Raw genomic sequence first — 11,886 nt, 5'->3', positions numbered from 1 at the left:
GGAGAAATAATTTGAATGCTCATTTCCTCATCTTTATATAAGCACTCAGTTACTATTGCCTGCAATTGAGCTATTTAGATTTTTTAAAGATTTATTTATTTATTTTCAAGACAGCGCGGGGAGGGGCAGAGGCAGAGGGAGAGGGAGAGAGAAACCTTAGCGGACTTGGTGCTGAGCACGCAGCCCCATTCCGAGCTCTATCTCAAGACCCTGCGATGAGGACCTGAGCCGAAACCGAGTCAGCCGCTTAACCGACTGCACCAGCCAGGGGCCCCCTGAACTATTCAGTTTTTAAAATGATATAACACCTGTAAGTTTTCATGACCCTTTAAAATTTAGTTTAGAAAGACATTTTAGGGGCGCCTCGGTAGCGCAGTCATTAAGCATCTGCCTTCGGCTCAGGGCGTGATCCCGGCGTTCTGGGATCAAGTCCCACATCGGGCTCCTCCGCTGGGAGCCTGCTTCTTCCTCTCCCACTCCCCTGCTTGTGTTCCCTCTCTCGCTGGCTGTCTCTCTGTCAAAATAAATAAATAAAATCTGAAAGAAAGAAAGAAAGAAAGAAAGAAAGAAAGAAAGAAAGAAAGAAAGAAAGAAAGAAAGAAAGAGAGAAAGAGAGAAAGAAAGAAAAGAAAAGAAAGAAAAGAAAGAAAAGAAAGAAAGAAAGAAAGGCAGACATTTTAGGTCATGGTATCTTTTTTGATGAAGAAACAATCACCAAACCTTCAATCCATTTCGTTTTTGTTTTTGTTTTCAATTTGGCTTTTTAAAAAATTAAAATAGCATGTAATAATTTTGAAAATAAAAGAAATAAGTGCAGTTCCATTTTAAGATTATTATTTTGGTCTCAGTCAAGATATCCGTACTGCCATGTATATGTATGAATAAAGAAATGTCTGGAATTCAGGTCACTGAAAATTTAATAAGTTATTTCTAGGTGATGGAATAGTTAGGTGTTCTTTTAAACTTTATTTTTTATGCCAAATGGCTTGGATATTTTTTAAACCGGCAAGTTTTATAATCAAATAAATATATGTGAGTTACTATATTTAAGGGTAACAAAGAACAAATTATGAAAGTGTTTTCCATTTATTTTATGTTAACAAAAAATTGCATAATAGCAAGCAAATATCTGAAAGTACTTCTGGGAAACTCATCTCCAAACCAGATTCGTGACCACGCATGCCTATATGTACCATGTTGATGGTGGTAACCTTATAAATAAAACTCCTCTGTCTAAGATGATTAACATATTCTTTTGTTTGAGAAAGTAAGAAGTGAATATAATCACTTTTATGGACAATAATTTATCACATTTAATAATGAGACTGGATTATTCATTAGCAGAATATTTGACATCAAAAAACATCCACAGGTAAGAAATAAAATGACCAACTAGTCCATTTGGGATCACTTAATGCGGTGTCTTTATTCATTCTGACCCAGAGGAAATGGGTTGCTTCTGTTAGTTTCATTGTTTCTTCTTTTTTATATTACCAGATAATTAGTGGCCCTTTGGCTATTTGAATAGGTAGTCTACAGCTCTGAGCTGTGATGTCCAACAGAGTAGTCCCTAGTCACATGAGACTATTTAAATTTAAATGTATTAAAATTAAGTAAAACAAAATTCAGTTTCTCCTTGGACTGGTTACTTTTCAAGTACTCAATGGCTAGTGGGTAGCCTTTTGTATGGTGTAGACATAGAACATTTCCATTGTCTCAGAATGTTCTAAAGGACAGTGCTAGTCTAAAGCTAATTTGTTAGATGAAGAAAGTTTTTTTGAGATGTTTCTCTAAAACATTTGTATTATTTAATGTCTCTAGGTCAGTTTTCAAAGTCACCTTTTCCAAAAAAAAAAAAACAAGACGAATTATGCATTATCCAGTGATTTGACTAATTTAAGAATGTAGAACAAAGTATAAAAAATAACATTTTTTTAGTCACTCGGAATGTATTTTTTTTATAATAATATTTTTTTATTATGTTATGTTAGTCACCATACAGTACATCCCTGGTTTTTGATGTAAAGTTTGATGATTCATTAGTTGCATATAACACCCAGTGCACCATGCAATACGTGCCCTCCTTACTACCTATCACCGGTCTATCCCACTCCCCCACCTCTGAAGCCCTCAGTTGGTTTCTCAGAGTCCACAGTCTCTCATGCTTCATTCCCCCTTCTGATTACCTCCCCTTCCTTTATCCCTTTCTTCTCCTACCGATCTTCCTAGTTCTTATGTTCCATAGATGAGAGAAACCATATGATAATTGTCTTTCTCTGCTTGACTTATTTCACTTAGCATTATCTCCTCCAGTGCCGTCCATGTTGCAGCAAATGTTGAGAAATCATTCTTTTTGATAGCTGAGTAGGAGTGAAAGTCAACTTTCAAATGATGATGTCATTGTAGACAGAGCTACAAAGGCTCTGGCTAAAAAGGATCTGGACTAATCTTCAAGTCATAGTCTCTGAATGAATAAGTATTGGCCATAGATTTAATTTATAGAGTTTAACACAAAGAATCACGTAAGTTCCAATTCAGCATAAATGCAAAACCTTTCTTACTACTTAGATCTGTTTACGAGGCATTTTACAGAGCTTCCAAAAATATTTATTGGACATGTTGGAATTTCATTCTCAGATATATTGGCTTAATTTTTCTATTTCTGGAAATTTAAATGGTACCTGCTTCAACTACATTTACTGTCCCAGGGAGGATGACTTTTTCTTTGGACAAACTTTTCCCTTCAGCAACCCAGGATCTGAGCTAATAATGGCATTGAGCCAACCAATCTCATGGATTAGTTTAAAATATCTCTTGCTTACTAGGCAAAATGTCAAGGCCCTAGATATTAGAGTTTACTTAATTTAACTTCCTCTAAGAATAATCAACACCTCTTCCCATAACTGGGGAAGAAGCATTTATATTAATGAGTTACTCAGTTGATACCCATGTAATACCACTGATTTATATTAATTGCTTTTCAAAAATAATACTATTTGTGGTTTCCAGTACCACACACAAATCTTATTCAACAGCATTAAAAATGGATTATTGCGTGAACTTGGAATTTTTTTTTTGCAAACATTCCACGACCTTGTGATGAGATTGACACTGCAAGTAACTATGCTTTATACATTTGGTTCAGAATGATTCCCTCTCTTCTACATCATTTCAAGTGTTTGGTTCCATAACTTTACCAAGTTTTATAATACGTGCTTACAAACAGACCCTCTCTTTGAACCATAAAGGATAAAGAGAAATTTTTATGTTGTATGAATGGAAATAAACCCCTCTACAACATTATTTCTGAAGTTAAGAATTTTCCTAATGTTGTTTGTAGATTAAACAAACCAATTATAAAATACAAAAAAATAAATTCAGGGTGTATTAAAAATTAATATTTTTAATTACTGGGTCAAAATATTTGGTTGAATGAATACTGGTCTTATTTTCTGCATTACAAAGTTTTATGTACACATTTTCCATCTCTGTTAGTATTTTTTAAATATTTAATAAATAGCATTTGGCATAAATATTACATTTAGGTAGAAATTTAGCACAAAAAGAAAAAAAAATGAGATTTCTTAAAGGCCAATGTTCCACATATTTATGATCCTCTTTTTCTAAAGATGTCACGGAAATCTTGGAATAAAGTCAGTATGAGGTAAGGGTGTTTGCAAGTGCACCTGGATTGTTTAACCTTGATGGGATTCACATGTTCTCGAAATTCTGGGGTCCCCAAGGATCAATAATGACCCGGTGGAGGATGTCTTCTGTGAATTGTTACCTCCCACAAGGCCTAAGGGAGGACGGAGCTGAAGACTGAAAGTCTTGGAGGGGACCAGCTCCTCTGTTGAAGTCTTAGGTGAAATCTCTGACTCTTAGCCCAGTGAATTAGCTACTCAGCATATTGGAATATCTGCCTCCATTCTCTAGCTGCCCTAAACCTAATTACACTGGCTGCTTTCAGAAGAATCTATTCTGCTGAGCTTAACTACCATTCCTTTATAGGTTGGGAGATCTATATGCTTGACAATAACATAATTGCAAATACCTGTATGAGAAGCATCATGTAAACAAAGTTTAAAATAAAATAATAGACTAAAAAATATATGTGACAACATATAAGAGAAAACAAACAGAATATTCCATCATGTCTATTTATACGGAAATGACAAAAACACAATAGAAAAATAAGCAAAATTTTTAACATCTGCAAAGAGAAAACGAAAATAACCAAAAACATGTAAAGGATGCTTACCTTAACTCTGATGCAGCAGAATGCAAATGAAAACAACTGTGATATATCTTTTTGATTTCATCAAATTGAGGAAAGTTTGGTCATATCCAGTGTTGATGAAGAGTTTGAGAAATGAATATTCTCGGAACTGTTGGTTAATTTAAATTGCTTCAGTTCTTTTAAACATCCTGTCAGTATTGTAGTTACAAGCATTAATAATGCATATTATTAAATATAAATAATATAAATATAAATAAAGTTTTGATATTCCTTTAGGAATCTACCCCATTTTCGTTGGATTAAATCTTGTTACCCACCCTTCCCAAGGCGAAGAATTAGCATGTGACTTGAATAAGGCAGGTCAGTGCCCTTCTTGGAATATAAATCTTGATTAAAATTACATCAGGCCTTAAAAGCACTGGAGCACTAAGGAAATTGTCCATTTCTAGATTTCCTCAGTCTAAGATGCCAGCCACGCAGGGTACACCATGACTATACCCATCACTTTTAAACAGGCACCCAATTCACAGCTGATGATTTCTTTCCACTTAGCATTTTTTAGATTAAATGAGCTCCTTTACATGTACTTAGCAAATATATTTTTGTCATACATCACTCTTGCACTTACAAAGAAAAATTACAGTAAAACAAATGAACTGAGGTACACTTAAATCATCTTCCTTTTATGAACCACTATTTGACTCAGAACCCTCTTGTAAATCACTTTTTTGGCTCAGAGTTCTCCATGTTCTGGTCTCTGGGCTACAAAGAGGGTAATTGATGGAGCCCTGTTTAGTCTCAGATATTTTCTTTCCAGCTACTGATATCCATTCAGCAAATGTGGTGCTTATGGAGGTTTCTTCAACAATGAATATTAACTTCACTAATACAAAATTTATGCACTGCTGCTGCTTTCATGTCTTTTTGCATACACAGTAAATTTTAAATAAATAACAATTCGTAGTATAATCAAGGTAAATTTAAATGTTATTAAACCAAACATGTGTGGTGCCAACCATGCTCACCAGTGAGGACGATATTCACATCACAGCCAATCTCTCACATGCTCACACAAGGTCATCTACTTTAAAGATACCTCTGTCCAACAACGATGGTGAGACTCCATTTTAGAGGTGTTAAATTATGAAAAAATGTACAGCTTGGAAATGATTAAATATGATCATTCCACCATAGATATCTAGCAATGTCATAGTTTCTGTAATTTCTGAGACTTGATCGTTCAGGTCTTCCCTTATTTAGCATTTACGGTATGTTCAGACACTCTAAGCGCCTTAGTTGGATTATCTAATCGGATTTAATGACACACCACGTGAGGTAACTACTCAGTGTGTGTGTTATATAATAAGACATATAAAAAATAAAAATATGTACATACTATACAAAAGCATGTACAAGATTATATGTAATAAAAATTCAGAAACAATCTAAATATGTTTTAGTAAAAGCTAAGATTAAACAACTTTCGGCATATTAAAAAATTAAATTATAACCAGCTTTGGTGTTTAAAGTTGCTTATAGTAAATCAAGATCTTTACGAAGTGACTTTCCTTCGTATAAGGTAATTAATGGGCAGCCTGGGGGAAGTGTGTACAACAGGGGTAGTATGAACAAATGCCTCCAGGGGCAGGAAACTGGTTAGTAGTTAGGAGTTTGGGTTGATAGCAAGTTTACTACCTACACAGTGCTGATGTCCTTTAGAAAAGGAGAATGTTTTCAACTCAAGCTGATTATTTCCATGTAGCTTATGACCCACTGTTTCCAGATCTGTCACATTTTCAAGAAAAGCCTGACATCCAATATTTTACATGAAATTAATTGACAACTAGTGAAAAAGTTAAACAATGCAGGCCAAACAAACATTAGATGCAGGCCAACTTTGGGCTTGGGTAAGGCAGTAAAAAGTAAGATAAAACAGTAAAGCCCTGCCTTCATGTTAAGGTACGTGGCCCCCTCAGGGAAAAAGGCATTTACCAGCTTCTCTAGGAAGAAGATGAATTTTCATCATCTGGTAGATTTCAGGAAGCTTCATTAAAAACAGCTGGGGTGCACCTGGGTGGTTCAGTCAGTTAAGCATTTGACTCTAAATTTTGGCTCAGGTCATGATCCCAGGGTCCTGAGACTGAGCCTGCTCCCTCCCACACTGGGCTTGGAGCCTGCTTAAGATCCCCCCTCTCCCTCGGCCCCTCCCCCCCATGTGTGTGCTCTCACTTAAACAAACAGACAAACAAAAAAGACCTGGAACATGCCCTTGTCCTCTTCTTTTTTGCTCCTTTATCTGTTCTACCGCCTGGAACGCTCTTAGACCTAGAAATGAAGGACCACACCTTAGGGATAGCAGACTGATGAACTGGAAGGGGCCCTAAATTCTTGAAGACTTTGTGGAACAAAAATTAGCAAACCAGCCCTCCTCTGCTAACCTCCAGACTTTTCAGGAGAAGGAATATATTCTATATTGTTTAAGCCAATGATATCTGTGGCTACAGCTAATCTTATTTTGAGAAACTGAACTGGAAAATCCTAAGTTAGAAAACGGAGGAACTTGTTAGGCTTTAGCAAAGCAGCTAATTAAACCATCTCCTGTAGCATTTTATATAAAGTGATTTCTAAGCTTTATGTTACTGAGTAGGAAAATGTCAGAATGAAGCGAAGTGTTGGCCACTTCTTGGGTTTTTCAGGGGATATGTACAAGAAAGAGACAAACCTTATTCTGAGCTGTTATAGGTGAAAACAGAGAGGAAAGAGCATATGTCCTTGCTTAGACATTCTTTCAGCCTGTGGCCAGAAACTCACAAGAGATGAAGGTCAGATAATCCTATTACTCATGTTGCAAATTGCAAGAACAAAATTATTTGACTCGTGAAGATTCCAGTAAGCAAAAGCAAAGAGATGAGAACAGTGGTGGTAAGGCCTAAAAATAGAAATTAGGAACCGTAAAACAGATGTACTGTGTACAGGAAATGCACTTTAAATGTAAAGATGTAAATTGGTAAAAATAAATGAATAAAATGATTCTAGAAGGTATACTATGCAAACACTAATCAAGAAAACTAAGGTGGCTGTATTAAGTATGAGACAACTTATAAACAAGAAATATTTCCAGAGATGAAAGATATTTTATAAAACTAAAAGGATCAAGTTGTCAAGAATATATAACGATCCTAATTGTATGCACCCAATAACCGAGCTTCAAAATATACAAACAAAAACTGTTAGAATTGAAAGAAGTCTCTAAATTCATAATTATAAGCAAATATTTCAATGTTTCTCTCTCAGTAAATCATAGAGCAAGAAAGAATATTGGTAAGAATATTGGTAAGAAGCAAGACTATCAACCAACTTGTTCCATGACATTATGGAGCATGCTATACTGAAACAGCAGAATACACATTTATGTCAAGTGCACATGGAATATTCACCATACGCTAGATTGTCAAATAAGTCTCAATGAATTTAAGAGGACTGAAATCAACAGAGACCACCACAATAATAAATTAACACCAATTTTAAAAAGATACTTAAAAACTCTTTACAAATTTGGAAATTGAACAAACCATTTTTAAATAACTCATGGTTCAAAAGAAATCACAAGAATGTTTAATCTAAATGACAGTGAAAGTATTTTCTTTTTTTACATTTCTTGAAATGCAGCTGTTGTCTTACTTTGTATGTTGTTTTGGAGAAGCCTGATGCTAGTCTAATTCTCTTCTCTTTGTAGGTTAATTCCTCAAGAGGAAGTGCTGAGGATTGTTTTCTTCATCTATAAAGTTTAATATTTTTTTTACCAGATTATGTCTTGGAGTTGGTTATTCCTAGTCCATTTTCTGGATACACTGTGTGTTTTTAATGTAAAGACCAAGATTTTCTTTTATTTCTGAAAACTTTGTGTTATAGCTTTACATATTAATTCTATTATATTGTTTTAATTTTCTTCTACAAAGACACCAGTTGTATGTATGTTGACTATTCTTTGTTTTCCATTTTAACCACTTCTCTGACATGACTTTTCTTCTGATGCCTTTTATTTTTTTCTTCATCTCATTTGCATGCTCTCAGTTATTTTTCAGCTTTCCTTCAATTACCTTTATTTATTCATAATTTTTAGTAGACTCTGTTCTACCTTCACCCCATATTGTAATTTATTCTTCATCTATCATATGACTTTTGCCATTTTCTTCTATTTCTTTGCTAAGTTCAATCAATTCTCACTTCATTTCTTCCTGGGTTTTTTCCCACCTCGATATCTCCTCTTAATGTTTGTATTCTGCTTCAGGGTACTTTTTTTATCCTTAAGTAGCTGTCTGAAGATAAAGTATTAAGTTTGGAGTGTTCTCTTACCGTTTCTTCAGTTCCATGATTTTTGGGGGGGCAGGGTAAAGTTTCAACAGAAGTATTTTGATGTATATTTTTTAATTATTTAAAGTGGTTTTATGTGTATGTGACTTGCTTTTTCCTATTCTTGTTTATTTTATGGATAGTGTTCTTAGTTTGAGAGGACCTTTTGCTATCATCCCAGCACTTACCAGTTGTGGGGTTTTTGTTGTTTGTTTTTTGTTTGTTTTTAAGATTTTATTTATTTATTTAGAAAGAGAACATCTGTGCACACACACACATGCGTGCACAATTTGGAGGAGGGACAGAGGGAGAGGAAGAGAAAGAACCTCAAACTGACACTGTGCCAAATGTGGATCCCCAGGTGGGGCTTGATCTCAGGACCCTGAGATCGTGACCTGACCTGAAATCAAGAGTCAGATGTCAACTGACTGAGTCACCCAGGTGCCCTGACAGTTGTGTTTGGTTTTTTTTTTTAACGGAGGGCATGGTGTCTTTTTCTCCTTCATTTCTGTAAGATCCCTAATTTTTCTCTCATGTCATAGCTTCATCTCTCAGGACTACTAGACTTTTCTATATATCTGATTCTACCCCAGAAACTATGCTGTCACTCTAGTCATACACACATTCCAGCCTCTCTCCTATAGCCAGTCCTGTGAACCACCAACTTCTGACCTTTCTTGATTATTTTGACATTTAATGTTGGCCTTTCTACGAGGGAGGTAACTTTGTCCTTGCTTCATCTAAGTCCTTTACTCTCTTCTATCCTTTTTAATGGAGTCTCTAAGCCACCCCTTCTCCATTGTCCTCTTTGCAGAATAGCAACAGAAAGAGGATCACAAATCTTCCATGTCAGTTCCAACAGGAGATAAATCATCAGTGGTAGCAGGTGATAGGAATGCATTTTCAGACTGATGGTATGTAGGAAATTTCCAGATTTATAATCCACCTACTTAATGTTTAATGTAGATCATAAAAGGAATTGTTCCATTAAGTAGATACTTAATGAAGGGTAAAGCTTTGTATTTTATTTCTTCTATGTTCAGGAGAATTAGGAAAGAAAGTGGGAATAAAATAGTCCTGGAGGCTGATTACTTGGGGAAATCTAGGTTGCAAATATACTGATTCAGGGGAGAAATAAATGTTAATAAACAACTTTTGCAAAACCACATCTCTGGGAAACATTTTTTCAAAACAGTTTAAAAGCTTACCAAATAATTTATAGTATGGTATAACATTTTGAAAGTTTTGTTATTCCAAATATTAACATCAAGTGTTAACTGTATTAGACCCAAACTGCTTCTGGTGATTTAATTATTGGGACCATCACTCCAAGAAGAGAAGCATAAATTGAAGCACAGATGGTTTTTGTAGTAGACCGAATAATGGCCCCCAAAGATATCGGATCTTAACCTCTGTGATCCAAATTTACAATTGTAAATGTTAATTTATATGGCGAAGACTTTACACATGTGATTAAGGATTTTGAGATGGGGAAATTATCCTGGATTATCAGAGTGGGGCCTCAATACAATTAAATGCATTCTTATAAGATGGAGGTAGGAGATTTGACTACACACAGAAGAGGAAAAGGTGATGTAACCATTGGAGGCAGAGACTGGAATGATATGGACACAAGCCAAAGAATACAATCAGCTCTCAAACTGGAAAGGCAAGGAACCTCTGTCTTAGCGCCACCGGAGAGAGGTAAACTATGGCAGTGCCGTGATTTCAGTTCACTGGTACTGGTTTAGGACTTCCGGCCTCCAGAACTTGAGAGAATAAATTTCCATTTTTTTAATCCACCAAGTTTGTGGTAATTGGTTATAGCAGTCACAGGAAACTAACATAGTTATCAAAGGGAATGGCAGTGTCTTCTAAAGCAGTATCAATTCTGCCACCTAAGAGATTATGCATTGGAAATCATCTAATGCACTATTATGTTACATGTGGTCTACAATTGCTCATTTCCTGGATACCACAGGTTGTGGGAGAAGATAACCAGAAATTCACTATGAAAACTCAAGTTAAGTCTCTATGTGTCTTCATATCTGTTCTAAATCTTTTGAATCAACTTCTCAGAGATAATGACTAAAAATACAACCAAATCAAACCAAATCTCGTACATTCTTTAAATAATTAATGAGAAAATATATTTTAATGGCTTTAAAAGGGTCTGCATTCCAATATTCAAGTGTGGCACTAGGTGTCCTTCAGCTCATGAGAAGTGTATGGTTTCTGTTACTAACCTCTCCACTTTCCTCTGATTTTATGGGTCTACTTCCTCAGCCAGAAGTGTCTAATCTCGCATCTTTTAAAATTTCCTTTATAAATAGTAATTGCAGAACTGTCAGTGGTTCAGTTTTTTTTTTAAAGTGGCTATATATTTAAATCACATATTTGCAATTATAGAAACCTCATAGGAACTCTCCAGAACCCTAAATTCTTTATAAGTATTATCAGAACACTTGGGTAAATAAAAGCAATCCAAGGAATGATTGACAAAATGACATTTTCCATAGCAGATTCTAAAGAATGAGCAAAAAGGGATTAGCTACTCAGGAACCCAACCCGAAGGACAGCCTGATGTAGAAGCAGATGGACCAGGCTGGAGATCAGGGAGCTTCCTTTTGCTATTTTGGGGACAGAAGTGTGAAGCCACTCTGATTTTGGGTTTGTCCACCCACATGGCATTTTAAGCCTCTCTAGCATGGCCACCCAAACCAAGCTTTCCAGAGTGCCTGGCAACAGACCATGTCATGGGAAGAAAAGGAGATCTAACCAAGTTGGTTCTGCTTGTCTTGAAGAATCATCCCCGGTACAAATATTGTTAGATTAATTGGAAGTTTAAAAAAAAAAAAGTGTGAGGGAAGAGAAAGGAAGAAAAAAAACAAAACAAGAAACCCAAACAGATTCTTAGTAAGAAACTATTTTAGGGCCTTGGAAAGGTCACATTCTTTTTTTGATCATTAATGAACTGAGATTTTTGTATAGTTCCGCAGCAGCCTTGAGGTACAATTTCTCTGGCTGAGGAGTGCTTGATTATGCTAAATAAACAGAAAAATACATTCATTGTAAAGTCCTGGGGATAGGTTTTTTCCTTGGGGGTGGCAATAAGAAAGACCAGAATGATGTTTTTTCAAAGACTGGGATAATAAAAACAGTATTATAAAAATAGTGTGTATTTTTCTTCCATTCTGCAACTGAAGCCCAGAAGTAGCTTGTTTGTAATTAGGACTTAGCACCCAGACTGTAGGATCAAGCACATATTTAGGGTGAGACAGAAATACTCTTTA

Source organism: Ursus arctos, unplaced genomic scaffold, assembly GCF_023065955.2.
Source record: "Ursus arctos isolate Adak ecotype North America unplaced genomic scaffold, UrsArc2.0 scaffold_26, whole genome shotgun sequence".
NCBI lineage: Eukaryota > Metazoa > Chordata > Mammalia > Carnivora > Ursidae > Ursus > Ursus arctos.
Note: the sequence above shows the minus strand (reverse complement) of the source record.